Source organism: Schistocerca nitens, unplaced genomic scaffold (genome assembly GCF_023898315.1).
Source record: "Schistocerca nitens isolate TAMUIC-IGC-003100 unplaced genomic scaffold, iqSchNite1.1 HiC_scaffold_366, whole genome shotgun sequence".
Classification (NCBI taxonomy): Eukaryota; Metazoa; Arthropoda; class Insecta; order Orthoptera; family Acrididae; genus Schistocerca; species Schistocerca nitens.
Window position 1 is genome coordinate 232,422 of NW_026045900.1, and position 17,369 is coordinate 249,790.

At 50.1% G+C, this 17,369-nt stretch overlaps 39 non-coding genes across 39 annotated transcripts; 21 read left to right on the forward strand and 18 right to left on the reverse strand.

Annotated features, from left to right (window-relative positions):
- The first annotated feature begins 4,075 nt into the window (after positions 1-4,075).
- Trnad-guc (transfer RNA aspartic acid (anticodon GUC)) lies at positions 4,076-4,147 on the forward strand. Its single transcript has one exon. It is a non-coding gene; the product is annotated as a tRNA-Asp (tRNA).
- A 222-nt stretch (positions 4,148-4,369) lies between these two features.
- On the reverse strand, positions 4,370-4,441 carry Trnam-cau (transfer RNA methionine (anticodon CAU)). Its single transcript has one exon. It is a non-coding gene; the product is annotated as a tRNA-Met (tRNA).
- Positions 4,442-4,727: 286 nt separating this feature from the next.
- Trnar-acg (transfer RNA arginine (anticodon ACG)) lies at positions 4,728-4,800 on the reverse strand. The gene has a single exon. It is a non-coding gene; the product is annotated as a tRNA-Arg (tRNA).
- Positions 4,801-5,178: 378 nt separating this feature from the next.
- Trnai-uau (transfer RNA isoleucine (anticodon UAU)) lies at positions 5,179-5,270 on the forward strand. The gene is given in 2 exon segments: positions 5,179-5,216; positions 5,235-5,270. It is a non-coding gene; the product is annotated as a tRNA-Ile (tRNA).
- Positions 5,271-5,377: 107 nt separating this feature from the next.
- Trnad-guc (transfer RNA aspartic acid (anticodon GUC)) lies at positions 5,378-5,449 on the forward strand. Its single transcript has one exon. It is a non-coding gene; the product is annotated as a tRNA-Asp (tRNA).
- Positions 5,450-5,671: 222 nt separating this feature from the next.
- Trnam-cau (transfer RNA methionine (anticodon CAU)) lies at positions 5,672-5,743 on the reverse strand. Its single transcript has one exon. It is a non-coding gene; the product is annotated as a tRNA-Met (tRNA).
- A 286-nt stretch (positions 5,744-6,029) lies between these two features.
- Trnar-acg (transfer RNA arginine (anticodon ACG)) lies at positions 6,030-6,102 on the reverse strand. Its single transcript has one exon. It is a non-coding gene; the product is annotated as a tRNA-Arg (tRNA).
- Positions 6,103-6,480: 378 nt separating this feature from the next.
- Trnai-uau (transfer RNA isoleucine (anticodon UAU)) lies at positions 6,481-6,572 on the forward strand. The gene is given in 2 exon segments: positions 6,481-6,518; positions 6,537-6,572. It is a non-coding gene; the product is annotated as a tRNA-Ile (tRNA).
- Positions 6,573-6,679: 107 nt separating this feature from the next.
- Positions 6,680-6,751, forward strand: Trnad-guc (transfer RNA aspartic acid (anticodon GUC)). Its single transcript has one exon. It is a non-coding gene; the product is annotated as a tRNA-Asp (tRNA).
- A 222-nt stretch (positions 6,752-6,973) lies between these two features.
- On the reverse strand, positions 6,974-7,045 carry Trnam-cau (transfer RNA methionine (anticodon CAU)). Its single transcript has one exon. It is a non-coding gene; the product is annotated as a tRNA-Met (tRNA).
- Positions 7,046-7,331: 286 nt separating this feature from the next.
- On the reverse strand, positions 7,332-7,404 carry Trnar-acg (transfer RNA arginine (anticodon ACG)). Its single transcript has one exon. It is a non-coding gene; the product is annotated as a tRNA-Arg (tRNA).
- A 378-nt stretch (positions 7,405-7,782) lies between these two features.
- Positions 7,783-7,874, forward strand: Trnai-uau (transfer RNA isoleucine (anticodon UAU)). The gene is given in 2 exon segments: positions 7,783-7,820; positions 7,839-7,874. It is a non-coding gene; the product is annotated as a tRNA-Ile (tRNA).
- Positions 7,875-7,981: 107 nt separating this feature from the next.
- On the forward strand, positions 7,982-8,053 carry Trnad-guc (transfer RNA aspartic acid (anticodon GUC)). The gene has a single exon. It is a non-coding gene; the product is annotated as a tRNA-Asp (tRNA).
- Positions 8,054-8,275: 222 nt separating this feature from the next.
- Positions 8,276-8,347, reverse strand: Trnam-cau (transfer RNA methionine (anticodon CAU)). Its single transcript has one exon. It is a non-coding gene; the product is annotated as a tRNA-Met (tRNA).
- Positions 8,348-8,633: 286 nt separating this feature from the next.
- On the reverse strand, positions 8,634-8,706 carry Trnar-acg (transfer RNA arginine (anticodon ACG)). Its single transcript has one exon. It is a non-coding gene; the product is annotated as a tRNA-Arg (tRNA).
- A 378-nt stretch (positions 8,707-9,084) lies between these two features.
- Trnai-uau (transfer RNA isoleucine (anticodon UAU)) lies at positions 9,085-9,176 on the forward strand. The gene is given in 2 exon segments: positions 9,085-9,122; positions 9,141-9,176. It is a non-coding gene; the product is annotated as a tRNA-Ile (tRNA).
- Positions 9,177-9,283: 107 nt separating this feature from the next.
- On the forward strand, positions 9,284-9,355 carry Trnad-guc (transfer RNA aspartic acid (anticodon GUC)). Its single transcript has one exon. It is a non-coding gene; the product is annotated as a tRNA-Asp (tRNA).
- A 567-nt stretch (positions 9,356-9,922) lies between these two features.
- Trnar-acg (transfer RNA arginine (anticodon ACG)) lies at positions 9,923-9,995 on the reverse strand. Its single transcript has one exon. It is a non-coding gene; the product is annotated as a tRNA-Arg (tRNA).
- Positions 9,996-10,373: 378 nt separating this feature from the next.
- On the forward strand, positions 10,374-10,465 carry Trnai-uau (transfer RNA isoleucine (anticodon UAU)). The gene is given in 2 exon segments: positions 10,374-10,411; positions 10,430-10,465. It is a non-coding gene; the product is annotated as a tRNA-Ile (tRNA).
- A 107-nt stretch (positions 10,466-10,572) lies between these two features.
- On the forward strand, positions 10,573-10,644 carry Trnad-guc (transfer RNA aspartic acid (anticodon GUC)). Its single transcript has one exon. It is a non-coding gene; the product is annotated as a tRNA-Asp (tRNA).
- A 222-nt stretch (positions 10,645-10,866) lies between these two features.
- Positions 10,867-10,938, reverse strand: Trnam-cau (transfer RNA methionine (anticodon CAU)). The gene has a single exon. It is a non-coding gene; the product is annotated as a tRNA-Met (tRNA).
- A 286-nt stretch (positions 10,939-11,224) lies between these two features.
- Positions 11,225-11,297, reverse strand: Trnar-acg (transfer RNA arginine (anticodon ACG)). The gene has a single exon. It is a non-coding gene; the product is annotated as a tRNA-Arg (tRNA).
- Positions 11,298-11,675: 378 nt separating this feature from the next.
- On the forward strand, positions 11,676-11,767 carry Trnai-uau (transfer RNA isoleucine (anticodon UAU)). Its single transcript is given in 2 exon segments — positions 11,676-11,713; positions 11,732-11,767. It is a non-coding gene; the product is annotated as a tRNA-Ile (tRNA).
- A 107-nt stretch (positions 11,768-11,874) lies between these two features.
- Trnad-guc (transfer RNA aspartic acid (anticodon GUC)) lies at positions 11,875-11,946 on the forward strand. The gene has a single exon. It is a non-coding gene; the product is annotated as a tRNA-Asp (tRNA).
- Positions 11,947-12,513: 567 nt separating this feature from the next.
- Trnar-acg (transfer RNA arginine (anticodon ACG)) lies at positions 12,514-12,586 on the reverse strand. Its single transcript has one exon. It is a non-coding gene; the product is annotated as a tRNA-Arg (tRNA).
- Positions 12,587-12,964: 378 nt separating this feature from the next.
- On the forward strand, positions 12,965-13,056 carry Trnai-uau (transfer RNA isoleucine (anticodon UAU)). The gene is given in 2 exon segments: positions 12,965-13,002; positions 13,021-13,056. It is a non-coding gene; the product is annotated as a tRNA-Ile (tRNA).
- A 107-nt stretch (positions 13,057-13,163) lies between these two features.
- Positions 13,164-13,235, forward strand: Trnad-guc (transfer RNA aspartic acid (anticodon GUC)). Its single transcript has one exon. It is a non-coding gene; the product is annotated as a tRNA-Asp (tRNA).
- A 222-nt stretch (positions 13,236-13,457) lies between these two features.
- On the reverse strand, positions 13,458-13,529 carry Trnam-cau (transfer RNA methionine (anticodon CAU)). The gene has a single exon. It is a non-coding gene; the product is annotated as a tRNA-Met (tRNA).
- A 286-nt stretch (positions 13,530-13,815) lies between these two features.
- Trnar-acg (transfer RNA arginine (anticodon ACG)) lies at positions 13,816-13,888 on the reverse strand. Its single transcript has one exon. It is a non-coding gene; the product is annotated as a tRNA-Arg (tRNA).
- Positions 13,889-14,266: 378 nt separating this feature from the next.
- Positions 14,267-14,358, forward strand: Trnai-uau (transfer RNA isoleucine (anticodon UAU)). The gene is given in 2 exon segments: positions 14,267-14,304; positions 14,323-14,358. It is a non-coding gene; the product is annotated as a tRNA-Ile (tRNA).
- A 107-nt stretch (positions 14,359-14,465) lies between these two features.
- Trnad-guc (transfer RNA aspartic acid (anticodon GUC)) lies at positions 14,466-14,537 on the forward strand. The gene has a single exon. It is a non-coding gene; the product is annotated as a tRNA-Asp (tRNA).
- A 222-nt stretch (positions 14,538-14,759) lies between these two features.
- On the reverse strand, positions 14,760-14,831 carry Trnam-cau (transfer RNA methionine (anticodon CAU)). Its single transcript has one exon. It is a non-coding gene; the product is annotated as a tRNA-Met (tRNA).
- A 286-nt stretch (positions 14,832-15,117) lies between these two features.
- Trnar-acg (transfer RNA arginine (anticodon ACG)) lies at positions 15,118-15,190 on the reverse strand. Its single transcript has one exon. It is a non-coding gene; the product is annotated as a tRNA-Arg (tRNA).
- Positions 15,191-15,568: 378 nt separating this feature from the next.
- Trnai-uau (transfer RNA isoleucine (anticodon UAU)) lies at positions 15,569-15,660 on the forward strand. The gene is given in 2 exon segments: positions 15,569-15,606; positions 15,625-15,660. It is a non-coding gene; the product is annotated as a tRNA-Ile (tRNA).
- A 107-nt stretch (positions 15,661-15,767) lies between these two features.
- Positions 15,768-15,839, forward strand: Trnad-guc (transfer RNA aspartic acid (anticodon GUC)). Its single transcript has one exon. It is a non-coding gene; the product is annotated as a tRNA-Asp (tRNA).
- Positions 15,840-16,061: 222 nt separating this feature from the next.
- Positions 16,062-16,133, reverse strand: Trnam-cau (transfer RNA methionine (anticodon CAU)). The gene has a single exon. It is a non-coding gene; the product is annotated as a tRNA-Met (tRNA).
- A 286-nt stretch (positions 16,134-16,419) lies between these two features.
- Positions 16,420-16,492, reverse strand: Trnar-acg (transfer RNA arginine (anticodon ACG)). The gene has a single exon. It is a non-coding gene; the product is annotated as a tRNA-Arg (tRNA).
- Positions 16,493-16,870: 378 nt separating this feature from the next.
- On the forward strand, positions 16,871-16,962 carry Trnai-uau (transfer RNA isoleucine (anticodon UAU)). The gene is given in 2 exon segments: positions 16,871-16,908; positions 16,927-16,962. It is a non-coding gene; the product is annotated as a tRNA-Ile (tRNA).
- A 107-nt stretch (positions 16,963-17,069) lies between these two features.
- Positions 17,070-17,141, forward strand: Trnad-guc (transfer RNA aspartic acid (anticodon GUC)). The gene has a single exon. It is a non-coding gene; the product is annotated as a tRNA-Asp (tRNA).
- Positions 17,142-17,369: the final 228 nt, after the last annotated feature.

The following is a 17,369-nucleotide window of genomic DNA, read 5'->3' on the forward strand; positions in this document are numbered from 1 at the left end:
TAGTCCACCACTATTCCGCCACAGGCCTATCGACTTGCTACTCTCAATATTAATAAGATACGTAGCGCTCTTAAACTGCAACATTTAAAAGACTTTTTATATGCAGCTGATGTAGACATTTTATTTGTACAAGAAGTAACAGAGATCAGACTTGATTGCATACCAGGTTATAATGTGATCACTAATCCTGGGGCCGGTTGCGAATTAGGTACAGCTTTTATTGTGAAGGAAGGTATCATTATTACCGACGTCACAAAACTGCCGAACAGTAGGGGCATTGCGGGCACTTTTTATAACAACAGACTAATTAATGTCTATGCCCCATCCGGTTCCAGTAATAGACGTCAAAGAGCAGAATTTTTTAAAGAAGAAATAGTTCCTCTCTTTGGCGTCCGCCACACCAATGTCATCTTCGGAGGCGACTTTAACTGTGTCATCAGTGCAAAGGACCAGACTCCCAATCTTAACAAATCACTTGAACTGGAACGAATTGTACGAGACTTGCGCTTAGTTGATTCTTGGGAGCTCAAGCATGGGGCAGCACCTGGGTTTACCCATATCACGACCCATTCGGCAAGCCGTCTTGATCGAATTTATATCACACCCACTTTGAGGAATAACATTCTGCAGTCAGAAGTATGGCCAGTGGCGTTCTCCGATCATGCTGCATACATCTGTACTATATGTCTAGACCGACAACGGACGTGTCGCTACAGGGGCCTGTGGAAATTAAATGTCTCACATCTACAAGACTCGGCGTGTCAAGAGGCCTTCCTCAATACCTGGCGAGAATGTGAGCAACGATTTGCCTCTTATAATTCGGCCATTGATTGGTGGCTCAGGTGCGCCAAACCTAAAATTAGGTGGTGTTTCATGAACTACGCACGGGAAAAGAGCTTTTGGCTTCAAAGGACGATTAATTTCTATTTTCATTGTCTGCGGGAACTGTATATGCTCGGTACTTCGGCTGTCGAGAATTGTCAACGAATTAAGAAAATCCAGGCCAAAATCCTAACCCTAAGGAGGACGCAGCTAGAAGGCTACAAAGTCAGGTCGCGGGTCCAGACTACTGTACACCAAGAACTCACCTCAGTCTACCATATGATCCAAGAAAGTAAGAACGGCTCCCGTAAAATACTGACGGAGTTAATTGCTGAGGATGGCGCAACGCTGACTACGCACAACGAGATTAAAGCGGCGGTGCTCAACTACTTCACCACCTTGATGTCAAATAAAGAAGTAAACGTGCAAGCGCAGGATGCTCTTTTGAATAATTTGCGCAACAGAGTCAGTCTCGTGGACGCGGAAAAGCTATTAGACGTAGCGACCGAAGAAGACGTGGAATATGTACTCTGGAAAAGTGCTAAGAATAAATCCCCCGGACCTGACGGAATTCCCGCCGAATTCTATCAAAAATTCTGGAACACCATAAAGGCGAAAATCACTTGCATCTGTAACGAACTTCTAGACCACAACAACGTGATCCCCGCCAGCTTCTGTGAAGGCATAATCGTTCTAATTAAAAAAACCTCAGGCAGTGCAAACGTAAAAAATCTAAGACCGATAACGCTGCTCAACAGCGACTATAAAATATTTGCGAGACTTTTGGCCCAAAGGCTTAAATCTACAATGACCAGTATCATTGGCCCTTACCAGACCAGCGTGGGCAAGGATCGGAAAATTCAACAGACTTTGTGCGACTACCGTGATTTAATCTCTATTGCGGAAGTCTGTAAGCTGAAATGTGCCATCATGTCTTTGGACTTCGACAAAGCCTTTGACAGGGTAAACCACCAGTATCTCTTTCGTACCATGTATGCGATGGGTTTTCCACCTGGGTTCGTCGCAATTATACAACAGATGGTAGCGACTAATTTATCCAGAGTCATCATCAATGGCCAGCCTACCCGAGCAATAGAGATAGCCAGTTCCGTCAGGCAGGGCTGCCCAATGTCCATGGCGCTTTTTGCGATTGCCATTGAGCCTTTGTTAGCTACCCTGACGCAAAGTTTACAGGGCATCGTCATACATGGATCCCGAGTAGTGTGCAAGGCGTATGCAGACGATGTCGGTTTCCTTGTACTAAATAGAACTGAAGTGGAGACCGCACTACAGATAGTCAGGCAATATGAGCAAGCGTCAGGTGCACAGCTAAACTGGACAAAGTCTGGAATATTCAATATTGGCCGCGGCCTAGGATCGCACCCTCACAGACAACTACGTCAACTGAAGATCTTCAAGTGTCTTGGAATTGATTTTCAGAGTAATATTCGGCACACCATTGCAACCAACTATAGAAAGCTTCTACGGACTATTCGTGCCAGCATACGGGAACACAGAGTACGAAAACTAAATGAAATTCAGAAAGTTATGGTCGCCAATGTATACCTCACCTCGAAACTCACTTATATCGCTCAAGTTTTACCAATGTCTGCACTCACTGCAAAACGAATTATGTCAGCGTTAGGACAGTTTGTCAGCCATCAGCACATTTTTAAAGTTCAGTTTGACACCTTAACGCTTGCCACAAAAAATGGTGGCTTAAATCTTGTCGATGTTGGAAAGAAGGCGCAAGCTTTATACATATCAAAAACTTTCCACCAATGGAAACACTCAGCTGATAGTGTCGCTGCTCACCTGCTTACTGAGATAGCTCCGGCCGACCTCAGGCCACCTATCACGGTGCAACATATTCCAAACGGACTTTACCACTTAAAATGGTTTTTACTGGAGTACAGTTATGTACACACAAGGATCCCCGAACAAGAAATGAAGACAGTGAAACACGTGTACCAGGAACTCATGAAAGATAAGAAGAAAAATAACATTGAAGCAAAATACAACTTTTACGACTGGAAGGTAATCTGGGAGAACATCCATTGTCCGTATTTGCCGTCAACACTGAAAGCCACTTGGTATTTCGCAGTTAACAGAAAATTGGCAACTAACTCCAAACTACATAACATACACCTCGCAGAATCACCTTTGTGCACAACGTGTAATTTAATGGATACTGATGAACACAGGTTTGTGTGCGACAACATAAAAGATATATGGGAATATATCACGAACAAGTTAGCACTCATCAGTAGAACATCGCCCAGATATATAACACCTGCTGCCTTTCTGACGCCGGACGATACCCCGTACCCACGGACGAGAAGGAACGCACTAAACTGGTTAAAAGCCGCTACTGTACATTACTTATTTACAAAAGAAGAAAAGAGTAAAGAAGACTTCTGGGTCTATCTTACAACTCAGCACCATATGCTAATGAAAACGAAAAACTATAAGGATAACTTCGCCAACTACCTGCTCAAAACTGTAACGTAAAAAAAAAGAGACTACCAGATCATTTGATTGAATTTCATGTTAACGAACATTCAGTAGATACTCACTCAAGATCAGACGGACCATCTATAAGGCGAATAATGTGTCATGTTGACCGAACCACAAGTTACAAACACCACTGAAGTAATCGATTGGCAAGAGTTCAAGCTTCATTTCGTTAGATGAAGAAAATTCAGTTTCCTGTTTCGAGCAATATTTTAGTTCTCCTTCAATTTCGCAGAGTTCAGAACAAAGCATTTTAATTTTAGAAGAAATGGATTTTCAGTTTTCTTTTAACTTCTTTGACGTTTTCTGTTAACACGAGGCAATGGAGCCGCGATAAATTTCAGTTACTATTTTCTTCATATAGATGCTTGTATCGTGAACGACGCATATAACCCACAACGTTTTCATTTTCCTTAAATCAAAGGCCTTTGATGCCGCGCCAACGAAGGCGACTTAATGGCGAGCAGAAGGACGGGCTATAAGGGGTGGATGGAGGCCCGAAAATATAGAAAAAAATAAAAAAAAAAAAAAAAAAAAAAAAAAAAAGTGGCGCAATTGGTTAGCGCACGGTACTTATAAGGCAGTAGCCGTGAGCAATGCCGGGGTTGTGAGTTCGAGCCTCACCTGGGGCATACTTTTATTTCGTAGCAGCTGTCTCTGACAGCATCAGGAGGCTACATTTCAGATGTATCAGCTATGTCAGCAAGATTAATGTGTATTATGTGCGCTAGTTGCGTCTTCCTCGGTAGTATAGTGGTTAGTATCCCCGCCTGTCACGCGGGAGACCGGGGTTCGATTCCCCGCCGGGGAGACGCGATTTTTATCTCACAAACCTGCTCGAGTGGTGCGCGTGTGGGACGGAAGAGCATTAACTTGCTGCAAAATCTTAAAAAATGATGCATCTTAGGAAGTAGTTCTCGCATTCTTCACACTTCAGAATTACTGGGTTTGCTTTTGAGGCTGAATCAATGCCCCCAGCCGACTCTCTAGGCGTAATAATCGAGCCCGACACAATCAGGAAAAGAAATAATTTTAGCAGAGCGTGGTTTCGATCCACGGACCTCTGGGTTATGGGCCCAGCACGCTTCCACTGCGCCACTCTGCTGTGTGGGGGTATACTGGCTCTTCGTCACATCACGTGGGACACTTGGGCAGTGTTGTCTGCGTCGCTTTCACACGCCTACATTTGATTGCGTACATCTCCTACAGCTCTCAGCTTGACTTGTCTCGACTTTGCTCGACTGACGCTACGCTGACGCTTGCACGCAGCGATATTTACCACGATCGCCTCGACATGCAGCTGCGAGATGCACAGGAGTAACAAAGCACTGCACGATGCGGCGACATACGAAATCCACTGCCCAGCTACGCGTTGGCAACTAACAAAATGCCGACCCTGCCAGGATTCGAACCTGGAATCTTCTGATCCGTAGTCAGACGCGTTATCCGTTGCGCCACAGGGCCAGTGGCAGCATTTCTCGCTACAAGGCAAGTGCAATTCGCTAAGAAACGTGTTCTCCAGGGCTCATCAAGCTCCCAAGGAAGGCACCACTCGTCCAGCTGCGTGGTCGCGGTGCGCCTGCAGAGCTTGGAGCTTGCCACACATCTGCGCTCGCTGTTCGACAGGTAGCACGAGGCAAGGCGCGCGTTTTTCTGCATTTTTTCGATGACGAGAGGCGGTTGATGTGCATGTAAGCGTAGCATATCAAACACGAATAGCACGAAGCGTTCGTACTTAGGTGCCAAAGTCGCAGTATGGCCGCAGGTGGCGATCATATGTTTTTGTAGCCACCACTGGTTTGCAGCAATGCGAATATGGCTAACTGAGAGCGTTTTGCTGTAGCCCCAGTGGCGCAATTGGTTAGCGCACGGTACTTATAAGGCAGTAGCCGTGAGCAATGCCGGGGTTGTGAGTTCGAGCCTCACCTGGGGCATACTTTTATTTCGTAGCAGCTGTCTCTGACAGCATCAGGAGGCTACATTTCAGATGTATCAGCTATGTCAGCAAGATTAATGTGTATTATGTGCGCTAGTTGCGTCTTCCTCGGTAGTATAGTGGTTAGTATCCCCGCCTGTCACGCGGGAGACCGGGGTTCGATTCCCCGCCGGGGAGACGCGATTTTTATCTCACAAACCTGCTCGAGTGGTGCGCGTGTGGGACGGAAGAGCATTAACTTGCTGCAAAATCTTAAAAAATGATGCATCTTAGGAAGTAGTTCTCGCATTCTTCACACTTCAGAATTACTGGGTTTGCTTTTGAGGCTGAATCAATGCCCCCAGCCGACTCTCTAGGCGTAATAATCGAGCCCGACACAATCAGGAAAAGAAATAATTTTAGCAGAGCGTGGTTTCGATCCACGGACCTCTGGGTTATGGGCCCAGCACGCTTCCACTGCGCCACTCTGCTGTGTGGGGGTATACTGGCTCTTCGTCACATCACGTGGGACACTTGGGCAGTGTTGTCTGCGTCGCTTTCACACGCCTACATTTGATTGCGTACATCTCCTACAGCTCTCAGCTTGACTTGTCTCGACTTTGCTCGACTGACGCTACGCTGACGCTTGCACGCAGCGATATTTACCACGATCGCCTCGACATGCAGCTGCGAGATGCACAGGAGTAACAAAGCACTGCACGATGCGGCGACATACGAAATCCACTGCCCAGCTACGCGTTGGCAACTAACAAAATGCCGACCCTGCCAGGATTCGAACCTGGAATCTTCTGATCCGTAGTCAGACGCGTTATCCGTTGCGCCACAGGGCCAGTGGCAGCATTTCTCGCTACAAGGCAAGTGCAATTCGCTAAGAAACGTGTTCTCCAGGGCTCATCAAGCTCCCAAGGAAGGCACCACTCGTCCAGCTGCGTGGTCGCGGTGCGCCTGCAGAGCTTGGAGCTTGCCACACATCTGCGCTCGCTGTTCGACAGGTAGCACGAGGCAAGGCGCGCGTTTTTCTGCATTTTTTCGATGACGAGAGGCGGTTGATGTGCATGTAAGCGTAGCATATCAAACACGAATAGCACGAAGCGTTCGTACTTAGGTGCCAAAGTCGCAGTATGGCCGCAGGTGGCGATCATATGTTTTTGTAGCCACCACTGGTTTGCAGCAATGCGAATATGGCTAACTGAGAGCGTTTTGCTGTAGCCCCAGTGGCGCAATTGGTTAGCGCACGGTACTTATAAGGCAGTAGCCGTGAGCAATGCCGGGGTTGTGAGTTCGAGCCTCACCTGGGGCATACTTTTATTTCGTAGCAGCTGTCTCTGACAGCATCAGGAGGCTACATTTCAGATGTATCAGCTATGTCAGCAAGATTAATGTGTATTATGTGCGCTAGTTGCGTCTTCCTCGGTAGTATAGTGGTTAGTATCCCCGCCTGTCACGCGGGAGACCGGGGTTCGATTCCCCGCCGGGGAGACGCGATTTTTATCTCACAAACCTGCTCGAGTGGTGCGCGTGTGGGACGGAAGAGCATTAACTTGCTGCAAAATCTTAAAAAATGATGCATCTTAGGAAGTAGTTCTCGCATTCTTCACACTTCAGAATTACTGGGTTTGCTTTTGAGGCTGAATCAATGCCCCCAGCCGACTCTCTAGGCGTAATAATCGAGCCCGACACAATCAGGAAAAGAAATAATTTTAGCAGAGCGTGGTTTCGATCCACGGACCTCTGGGTTATGGGCCCAGCACGCTTCCACTGCGCCACTCTGCTGTGTGGGGGTATACTGGCTCTTCGTCACATCACGTGGGACACTTGGGCAGTGTTGTCTGCGTCGCTTTCACACGCCTACATTTGATTGCGTACATCTCCTACAGCTCTCAGCTTGACTTGTCTCGACTTTGCTCGACTGACGCTACGCTGACGCTTGCACGCAGCGATATTTACCACGATCGCCTCGACATGCAGCTGCGAGATGCACAGGAGTAACAAAGCACTGCACGATGCGGCGACATACGAAATCCACTGCCCAGCTACGCGTTGGCAACTAACAAAATGCCGACCCTGCCAGGATTCGAACCTGGAATCTTCTGATCCGTAGTCAGACGCGTTATCCGTTGCGCCACAGGGCCAGTGTCAGCATTTCTCGCTACAAGGCAAGTGCAATTCGCTAAGAAACGTGTTCTCCAGGGCTCATCAAGCTCCCAAGGAAGGCACCACTCGTCCAGCTGCGTGGTCGCGGTGCGCCTGCAGAGCTTGGAGCTTGCCACACATCTGCGCTCGCTGTTCGACAGGTAGCACGAGGCAAGGCGCGCGTTTTTCTGCATTTTTTCGATGACGAGAGGCGGTTGATGTGCATGTAAGCGTAGCATATCAAACACGAATAGCACGAAGCGTTCGTACTTAGGTGCCAAAGTCGCAGTATGGCCGCAGGTGGCGATCATATGTTTTTGTAGCCACCACTGGTTTGCAGCAATGCGAATATGGCTAACTGAGAGCGTTTTGCTGTAGCCCCAGTGGCGCAATTGGTTAGCGCACGGTACTTATAAGGCAGTAGCCGTGAGCAATGCCGGGGTTGTGAGTTCGAGCCTCACCTGGGGCATACTTTTATTTCGTAGCAGCTGTCTCTGACAGCATCAGGAGGCTACATTTCAGATGTATCAGCTATGTCAGCAAGATTAATGTGTATTATGTGCGCTAGTTGCGTCTTCCTCGGTAGTATAGTGGTTAGTATCCCCGCCTGTCACGCGGGAGACCGGGGTTCGATTCCCCGCCGGGGAGACGCGATTTTTATCTCACAAACCTGCTCGAGTGGTGCGCGTGTGGGACGGAAGAGCATTAACTTGCTGCAAAATCTTAAAAAATGATGCATCTTAGGAAGTAGTTCTCGCATTCTTCACACTTCAGAATTACTGGGTTTGCTTTTGAGGCTGAATCAATGCCCCCAGCCGACTCTCTAGGCGTAATAATCGAGCCCGACACAATCAGGAAAAGAAATAATTTTAGCAGAGCGTGGTTTCGATCCACGGACCTCTGGGTTATGGGCCCAGCACGCTTCCACTGCGCCACTCTGCTGTGTGGGGGTATACTGGCTCTTCGTCACATCACGTGGGACACTTGGGCAGTGTTGTCTGCGTCGCTTTCACACGCCTACATTTGATTGCGTACATCTCCTACAGCTCTCAGCTTGACTTGTCTCGACTTTGCTCGACTGACGCTACGCTGACGCTTGCACGCAGCGATATTTACCACGATCGCCTCGACATGCAGCTGCGAGATGCACAGGAGTAACAAAGCACTGCACGATGCGGCGACATACGAAATCCACTGCCCAGCTACGCGTTGGCAACTAACAAAATGCCGACCCTGCCAGGATTCGAACCTGGAATCTTCTGATCCGTAGTCAGACGCGTTATCCGTTGCGCCACAGGGCCAGTGGCAGCATTTCTCGCTACAAGGCAAGTGCAATTCGCTAAGAAACGTGTTCTCCAGGGCTCATCAAGCTCCCAAGGAAGGCACCACTCGTCCAGCTGCGTGGTCGCGGTGCGCCTGCAGAGCTTGGAGCTTGCCACACATCTGCGCTCGCTGTTCGACAGGTAGCACGAGGCAAGGCGCGCGTTTTTCTGCATTTTTTCGATGACGAGAGGCGGTTGATGTGCATGTAAGCGTAGCATATCAAACACGAATAGCACGAAGCGTTCGTACTTAGGTGCCAAAGTCGCAGTATGGCCGCAGGTGGCGATCATATGTTTTTGTAGCCACCACTGGTTTGCAGCAATGCGAATATGGCTAACTGAGAGCGTTTTGCTGTAGCCCCAGTGGCGCAATTGGTTAGCGCACGGTACTTATAAGGCAGTAGCCGTGAGCAATGCCGGCGTTGTGAGTTCGAGCCTCACCTGGGGCATACTTTTATTTCGTAGCAGCTGTCTCTGACAGCATCAGGATGCTACATTTCAGATGTATCAGCTATGTCAGCAAGATTAATGTGTATTATGTGCGCTAGTTGCGTCTTCCTCGGTAGTATAGTGGTTAGTATCCCCGCCTGTCACGCGGGAGACCGGGGTTCGATTCCCCGCCGGGGAGACGCGATTTTTATCTCACAAACCTGCTCGAGTGGTGCGCGTGTGGGACGGAAGAGCATTAACTTGCTGCAAAATCTTAAAAAATGATGCATCTTAGGAAGTAGTTCTCGCATTCTTCACACTTCAGAATTACTGGGTTTGCTTTTGAGGCTGAATCAATGCCCCCAGCCGACTCTCTAGGCGTAATAATCGAGCCCGACACAATCAGGAAAAGAAATAATTTTAGCAGAGCGTGGTTTCGATCCACGGACCTCTGGGTTATGGGCACTGCGCCACTCTGCTGTGTGGGGGTGTACTGGCTCTTCGTCACATCACGTGGGACACTTGGGCAGTGTTGTCTGCGTCGCTTTCACACGCCTACATTTGATTGCGTACATCTCCTACAGCTCTCAGCTTGACTTGTCTCGACTTTGCTCGACTGACGCTACGCTGACGCTTGCACGCAGCGATATTTACCACGATCGCCTCGACATGCAGCTGCGAGATGCACAGGAGTAACAAAGCACTGCACGATGCGGCGACATACGAAATCCACTGCCCAGCTACGCGTTGGCAACTAACAAAATGCCGACCCTGCCAGGATTCGAACCTGGAATCTTCTGATCCGTAGTCAGACGCGTTATCCGTTGCGCCACAGGGCCAGTGGCAGCATTTCTCGCTACAAGGCAAGTGCAATTCGCTAAGAAACGTGTTCTCCAGGGCTCATCAAGCTCCCAAGGAAGGCACCACTCGTCCAGCTGCGTGGTCGCGGTGCGCCTGCAGAGCTTGGAGCTTGCCACACATCTGCGCTCGCTGTTCGACAGGTAGCACGAGGCAAGGCGCGCGTTTTTCTGCATTTTTTCGATGACGAGAGGCGGTTGATGTGCATGTAAGCGTAGCATATCAAACACGAATAGCACGAAGCGTTCGTACTTAGGTGCCAAAGTCGCAGTATGGCCGCAGGTGGCGATCATATGTTTTTGTAGCCACCACTGGTTTGCAGCAATGCGAATATGGCTAACTGAGAGCGTTTTGCTGTAGCCCCAGTGGCGCAATTGGTTAGCGCACGGTACTTATAAGGCAGTAGCCGTGAGCAATGCCGGGGTTGTGAGTTCGAGCCTCACCTGGGGCATACTTTTATTTCGTAGCAGCTGTCTCTGACAGCATCAGGAGGCTACATTTCAGATGTATCAGCTATGTCAGCAAGATTAATGTGTATTATGTGCGCTAGTTGCGTCTTCCTCGGTAGTATAGTGGTTAGTATCCCCGCCTGTCACGCGGGAGACCGGGGTTCGATTCCCCGCCGGGGAGACGCGATTTTTATCTCACAAACCTGCTCGAGTGGTGCGCGTGTGGGACGGAAGAGCATTAACTTGCTGCAAAATCTTAAAAAATGATGCATCTTAGGAAGTAGTTCTCGCATTCTTCACACTTCAGAATTACTGGGTTTGCTTTTGAGGCTGAATCAATGCCCCCAGCCGACTCTCTAGGCGTAATAATCGAGCCCGACACAATCAGGAAAAGAAATAATTTTAGCAGAGCGTGGTTTCGATCCACGGACCTCTGGGTTATGGGCCCAGCACGCTTCCACTGCGCCACTCTGCTGTGTGGGGGTATACTGGCTCTTCGTCACATCACGTGGGACACTTGGGCAGTGTTGTCTGCGTCGCTTTCACACGCCTACATTTGATTGCGTACATCTCCTACAGCTCTCAGCTTGACTTGTCTCGACTTTGCTCGACTGACGCTACGCTGACGCTTGCACGCAGCGATATTTACCACGATCGCCTCGACATGCAGCTGCGAGATGCACAGGAGTAACAAAGCACTGCACGATGCGGCGACATACGAAATCCACTGCCCAGCTACGCGTTGGCAACTAACAAAATGCCGACCCTGCCAGGATTCGAACCTGGAATCTTCTGATCCGTAGTCAGACGCGTTATCCGTTGCGCCACAGGGCCAGTGGCAGCATTTCTCGCTACAAGGCAAGTGCAATTCGCTAAGAAACGTGTTCTCCAGGGCTCATCAAGCTCCCAAGGAAGGCACCACTCGTCCAGCTGCGTGGTCGCGGTGCGCCTGCAGAGCTTGGAGCTTGCCACACATCTGCGCTCGCTGTTCGACAGGTAGCACGAGGCAAGGCGCGCGTTTTTCTGCATTTTTTCGATGACGAGAGGCGGTTGATGTGCATGTAAGCGTAGCATATCAAACACGAATAGCACGAAGCGTTCGTACTTAGGTGCCAAAGTCGCAGTATGGCCGCAGGTGGCGATCATATGTTTTTGTAGCCACCACTGGTTTGCAGCAATGCGAATATGGCTAACTGAGAGCGTTTTGCTGTAGCCCCAGTGGCGCAATTGGTTAGCGCACGGTACTTATAAGGCAGTAGCCGTGAGCAATGCCGGCGTTGTGAGTTCGAGCCTCACCTGGGGCATACTTTTATTTCGTAGCAGCTGTCTCTGACAGCATCAGGATGCTACATTTCAGATGTATCAGCTATGTCAGCAAGATTAATGTGTATTATGTGCGCTAGTTGCGTCTTCCTCGGTAGTATAGTGGTTAGTATCCCCGCCTGTCACGCGGGAGACCGGGGTTCGATTCCCCGCCGGGGAGACGCGATTTTTATCTCACAAACCTGCTCGAGTGGTGCGCGTGTGGGACGGAAGAGCATTAACTTGCTGCAAAATCTTAAAAAATGATGCATCTTAGGAAGTAGTTCTCGCATTCTTCACACTTCAGAATTACTGGGTTTGCTTTTGAGGCTGAATCAATGCCCCCAGCCGACTCTCTAGGCGTAATAATCGAGCCCGACACAATCAGGAAAAGAAATAATTTTAGCAGAGCGTGGTTTCGATCCACGGACCTCTGGGTTATGGGCACTGCGCCACTCTGCTGTGTGGGGGTGTACTGGCTCTTCGTCACATCACGTGGGACACTTGGGCAGTGTTGTCTGCGTCGCTTTCACACGCCTACATTTGATTGCGTACATCTCCTACAGCTCTCAGCTTGACTTGTCTCGACTTTGCTCGACTGACGCTACGCTGACGCTTGCACGCAGCGATATTTACCACGATCGCCTCGACATGCAGCTGCGAGATGCACAGGAGTAACAAAGCACTGCACGATGCGGCGACATACGAAATCCACTGCCCAGCTACGCGTTGGCAACTAACAAAATGCCGACCCTGCCAGGATTCGAACCTGGAATCTTCTGATCCGTAGTCAGACGCGTTATCCGTTGCGCCACAGGGCCAGTGGCAGCATTTCTCGCTACAAGGCAAGTGCAATTCGCTAAGAAACGTGTTCTCCAGGGCTCATCAAGCTCCCAAGGAAGGCACCACTCGTCCAGCTGCGTGGTCGCGGTGCGCCTGCAGAGCTTGGAGCTTGCCACACATCTGCGCTCGCTGTTCGACAGGTAGCACGAGGCAAGGCGCGCGTTTTTCTGCATTTTTTCGATGACGAGAGGCGGTTGATGTGCATGTAAGCGTAGCATATCAAACACGAATAGCACGAAGCGTTCGTACTTAGGTGCCAAAGTCGCAGTATGGCCGCAGGTGGCGATCATATGTTTTTGTAGCCACCACTGGTTTGCAGCAATGCGAATATGGCTAACTGAGAGCGTTTTGCTGTAGCCCCAGTGGCGCAATTGGTTAGCGCACGGTACTTATAAGGCAGTAGCCGTGAGCAATGCCGGGGTTGTGAGTTCGAGCCTCACCTGGGGCATACTTTTATTTCGTAGCAGCTGTCTCTGACAGCATCAGGAGGCTACATTTCAGATGTATCAGCTATGTCAGCAAGATTAATGTGTATTATGTGCGCTAGTTGCGTCTTCCTCGGTAGTATAGTGGTTAGTATCCCCGCCTGTCACGCGGGAGACCGGGGTTCGATTCCCCGCCGGGGAGACGCGATTTTTATCTCACAAACCTGCTCGAGTGGTGCGCGTGTGGGACGGAAGAGCATTAACTTGCTGCAAAATCTTAAAAAATGATGCATCTTAGGAAGTAGTTCTCGCATTCTTCACACTTCAGAATTACTGGGTTTGCTTTTGAGGCTGAATCAATGCCCCCAGCCGACTCTCTAGGCGTAATAATCGAGCCCGACACAATCAGGAAAAGAAATAATTTTAGCAGAGCGTGGTTTCGATCCACGGACCTCTGGGTTATGGGCCCAGCACGCTTCCACTGCGCCACTCTGCTGTGTGGGGGTATACTGGCTCTTCGTCACATCACGTGGGACACTTGGGCAGTGTTGTCTGCGTCGCTTTCACACGCCTACATTTGATTGCGTACATCTCCTACAGCTCTCAGCTTGACTTGTCTCGACTTTGCTCGACTGACGCTACGCTGACGCTTGCACGCAGCGATATTTACCACGATCGCCTCGACATGCAGCTGCGAGATGCACAGGAGTAACAAAGCACTGCACGATGCGGCGACATACGAAATCCACTGCCCAGCTACGCGTTGGCAACTAACAAAATGCCGACCCTGCCAGGATTCGAACCTGGAATCTTCTGATCCGTAGTCAGACGCGTTATCCGTTGCGCCACAGGGCCAGTGGCAGCATTCCTCGCTACAAGGCAAGTGCAATTCGCTAAGAAACGTGTTCTCCAGGGCTCATCAAGCTCCCAAGGAAGGCACCACTCGTCCAGCTGCGTGGTCGCGGTGCGCCTGCAGAGCTTGGAGCTTGCCACACATCTGCGCTCGCTGTTCGACAGGTAGCACGAGGCAAGGCGCGCGTTTTTCTGCATTTTTTCGATGACGAGAGGCGGTTGATGTGCATGTAAGCGTAGCATATCAAACACGAATAGCACGAAGCGTTCGTACTTAGGTGCCAAAGTCGCAGTATGGCCGCAGGTGGCGATCATATGTTTTTGTAGCCACCACTGGTTTGCAGCAATGCGAATATGGCTAACTGAGAGCGTTTTGCTGTAGCCCCAGTGGCGCAATTGGTTAGCGCACGGTACTTATAAGGCAGTAGCCGTGAGCAATGCCGGGGTTGTGAGTTCGAGCCTCACCTGGGGCATACTTTTATTTCGTAGCAGCTGTCTCTGACAGCATCAGGAGGCTACATTTCAGATGTATCAGCTATGTCAGCAAGATTAATGTGTATTATGTGCGCTAGTTGCGTCTTCCTCGGTAGTATAGTGGTTAGTATCCCCGCCTGTCACGCGGGAGACCGGGGTTCGATTCCCCGCCGGGGAGACGCGATTTTTATCTCACAAACCTGCTCGAGTGGTGCGCGTGTGGGACGGAAGAGCATTAACTTGCTGCAAAATCTTAAAAAATGATGCATCTTAGGAAGTAGTTCTCGCATTCTTCACACTTCAGAATTACTGGGTTTGCTTTTGAGGCTGAATCAATGCCCCCAGCCGACTCTCTAGGCGTAATAATCGAGCCCGACACAATCAGGAAAAGAAATAATTTTAGCAGAGCGTGGTTTCGATCCACGGACCTCTGGGTTATGGGCCCAGCACGCTTCCACTGCGCCACTCTGCTGTGTGGGGGTATACTGGCTCTTCGTCACATCACGTGGGACACTTGGGCAGTGTTGTCTGCGTCGCTTTCACACGCCTACATTTGATTGCGTACATCTCCTACAGCTCTCAGCTTGACTTGTCTCGACTTTGCTCGACTGACGCTACGCTGACGCTTGCACGCAGCGATATTTACCACGATCGCCTCGACATGCAGCTGCGAGATGCACAGGAGTAACAAAGCACTGCACGATGCGGCGACATACGAAATCCACTGCCCAGCTACGCGTTGGCAACTAACAAAATGCCGACCCTGCCAGGATTCGAACCTGGAATCTTCTGATCCGTAGTCAGACGCGTTATCCGTTGCGCCACAGGGCCAGTGGCAGCATTTCTCGCTACAAGGCAAGTGCAATTCGCTAAGAAACGTGTTCTCCAGGGCTCATCAAGCTCCCAAGGAAGGCACCACTCGTCCAGCTGCGTGGTCGCGGTGCGCCTGCAGAGCTTGGAGCTTGCCACACATCTGCGCTCGCTGTTCGACAGGTAGCACGAGGCAAGGCGCGCGTTTTTCTGCATTTTTTCGATGACGAGAGGCGGTTGATGTGCATGTAAGCGTAGCATATCAAACACGAATAGCACGAAGCGTTCGTACTTAGGTGCCAAAGTCGCAGTATGGCCGCAGGTGGCGATCATATGTTTTTGTAGCCACCACTGGTTTGCAGCAATGCGAATATGGCTAACTGAGAGCGTTTTGCTGTAGCCCCAGTGGCGCAATTGGTTAGCGCACGGTACTTATAAGGCAGTAGCCGTGAGCAATGCCGGGGTTGTGAGTTCGAGCCTCACCTGGGGCATACTTTTATTTCGTAGCAGCTGTCTCTGACAGCATCAGGAGGCTACATTTCAGATGTATCAGCTATGTCAGCAAGATTAATGTGTATTATGTGCGCTAGTTGCGTCTTCCTCGGTAGTATAGTGGTTAGTATCCCCGCCTGTCACGCGGGAGACCGGGGTTCGATTCCCCGCCGGGGAGACGCGATTTTTATCTCACAAACCTGCTCGAGTGGTGCGCGTGTGGGACGGAAGAGCATTAACTTGCTGCAAAATCTTAAAAAATGATGCATCTTAGGAAGTAGTTCTCGCATTCTTCACACTTCAGAATTACTGGGTTTGCTTTTGAGGCTGAATCAATGCCCCCAGCCGACTCTCTAGGCGTAATAATCGAGCCCGACACAATCAGGAAAAGAAATAATTTTAGCAGAGCGTGGTTTCGATCCACGGACCTCTGGGTTATGGGCCCAGCACGCTTCCACTGCGCCACTCTGCTGTGTGGGGGTATACTGGCTCTTCGTCACATCACGTGGGACACTTGGGCAGTGTTGTCTGCGTCGCTTTCACACGCCTACATTTGATTGCGTACATCTCCTACAGCTCTCAGCTTGACTTGTCTCGACTTTGCTCGACTGACGCTACGCTGACGCTTGCACGCAGCGATATTTACCACGATCGCCTCGACATGCAGCTGCGAGATGCACAGGAGTAACAAAGCACTTCACGATGCGGCGACATACGAAATCCACTGCCCAGCTACGCGTTGGCAACTAACAAAATGCCGACCCTGCCAGGATTCGAACCTGGAATCTTCTGATCCGTAGTCAGACGCGTTATCCGTTGCGCCACAGGGCCAGTGGCAGCATTTCTCGCTACAAGGCAAGTGCAATTCGCTAAGAAACGTGTTCTCCAGGGCTCATCAAGCTCCCAAGGAAGGCACCACTCGTCCAGCTGCGTGGTCGCGGTGCGCCTGCAGAGCTTGGAGCTTGCCACACATCTGCGCTCGCTGTTCGACAGGTAGCACGAGGCAAGGCGCGCGTTTTTCTGCATTTTTTCGATGACGAGAGGCGGTTGATGTGCATGTAAGCGTAGCATATCAAACACGAATAGCACGAAGCGTTCGTACTTAGGTGCCAAAGTCGCAGTATGGCCGCAGGTGGCGATCATATGTTTTTGTAGCCACCACTGGTTTGCAGCAATGCGAATATGGCTAACTGAGAGCGTTTTGCTGTAGCCCCAGTGGCGCAATTGGTTAGCGCACGGTACTTATAAGGCAGTAGCCGTGAGCAATGCCGGGGTTGTGAGTTCGAGCCTCACCTGGGGCATACTTTTATTTCGTAGCAGCTGTCTCTGACAGCATCAGGAGGCTACATTTCAGATGTATCAGCTATGTCAGCAAGATTAATGTGTATTATGTGCGCTAGTTGCGTCTTCCTCGGTAGTATAGTGGTTAGTATCCCCGCCTGTCACGCGGGAGACCGGGGTTCGATTCCCCGCCGGGGAGACGCGATTTTTATCTCACAAACCTGCTCGAGTGGTGCGCGTGTGGGACGGAAGAGCATTAACTTGCTGCAAAATCTTAAAAAATGATGCATCTTAGGAAGTAGTTCTCGCATTCTTCACACTTCAGAATTACTGGGTTTGCTTTTGAGGCTGAATCAATGCCCCCAGCCGACTCTCTAGGCGTAATAATCGAGCCCGACACAATCAGGAAAAGAAATAATTTTAGCAG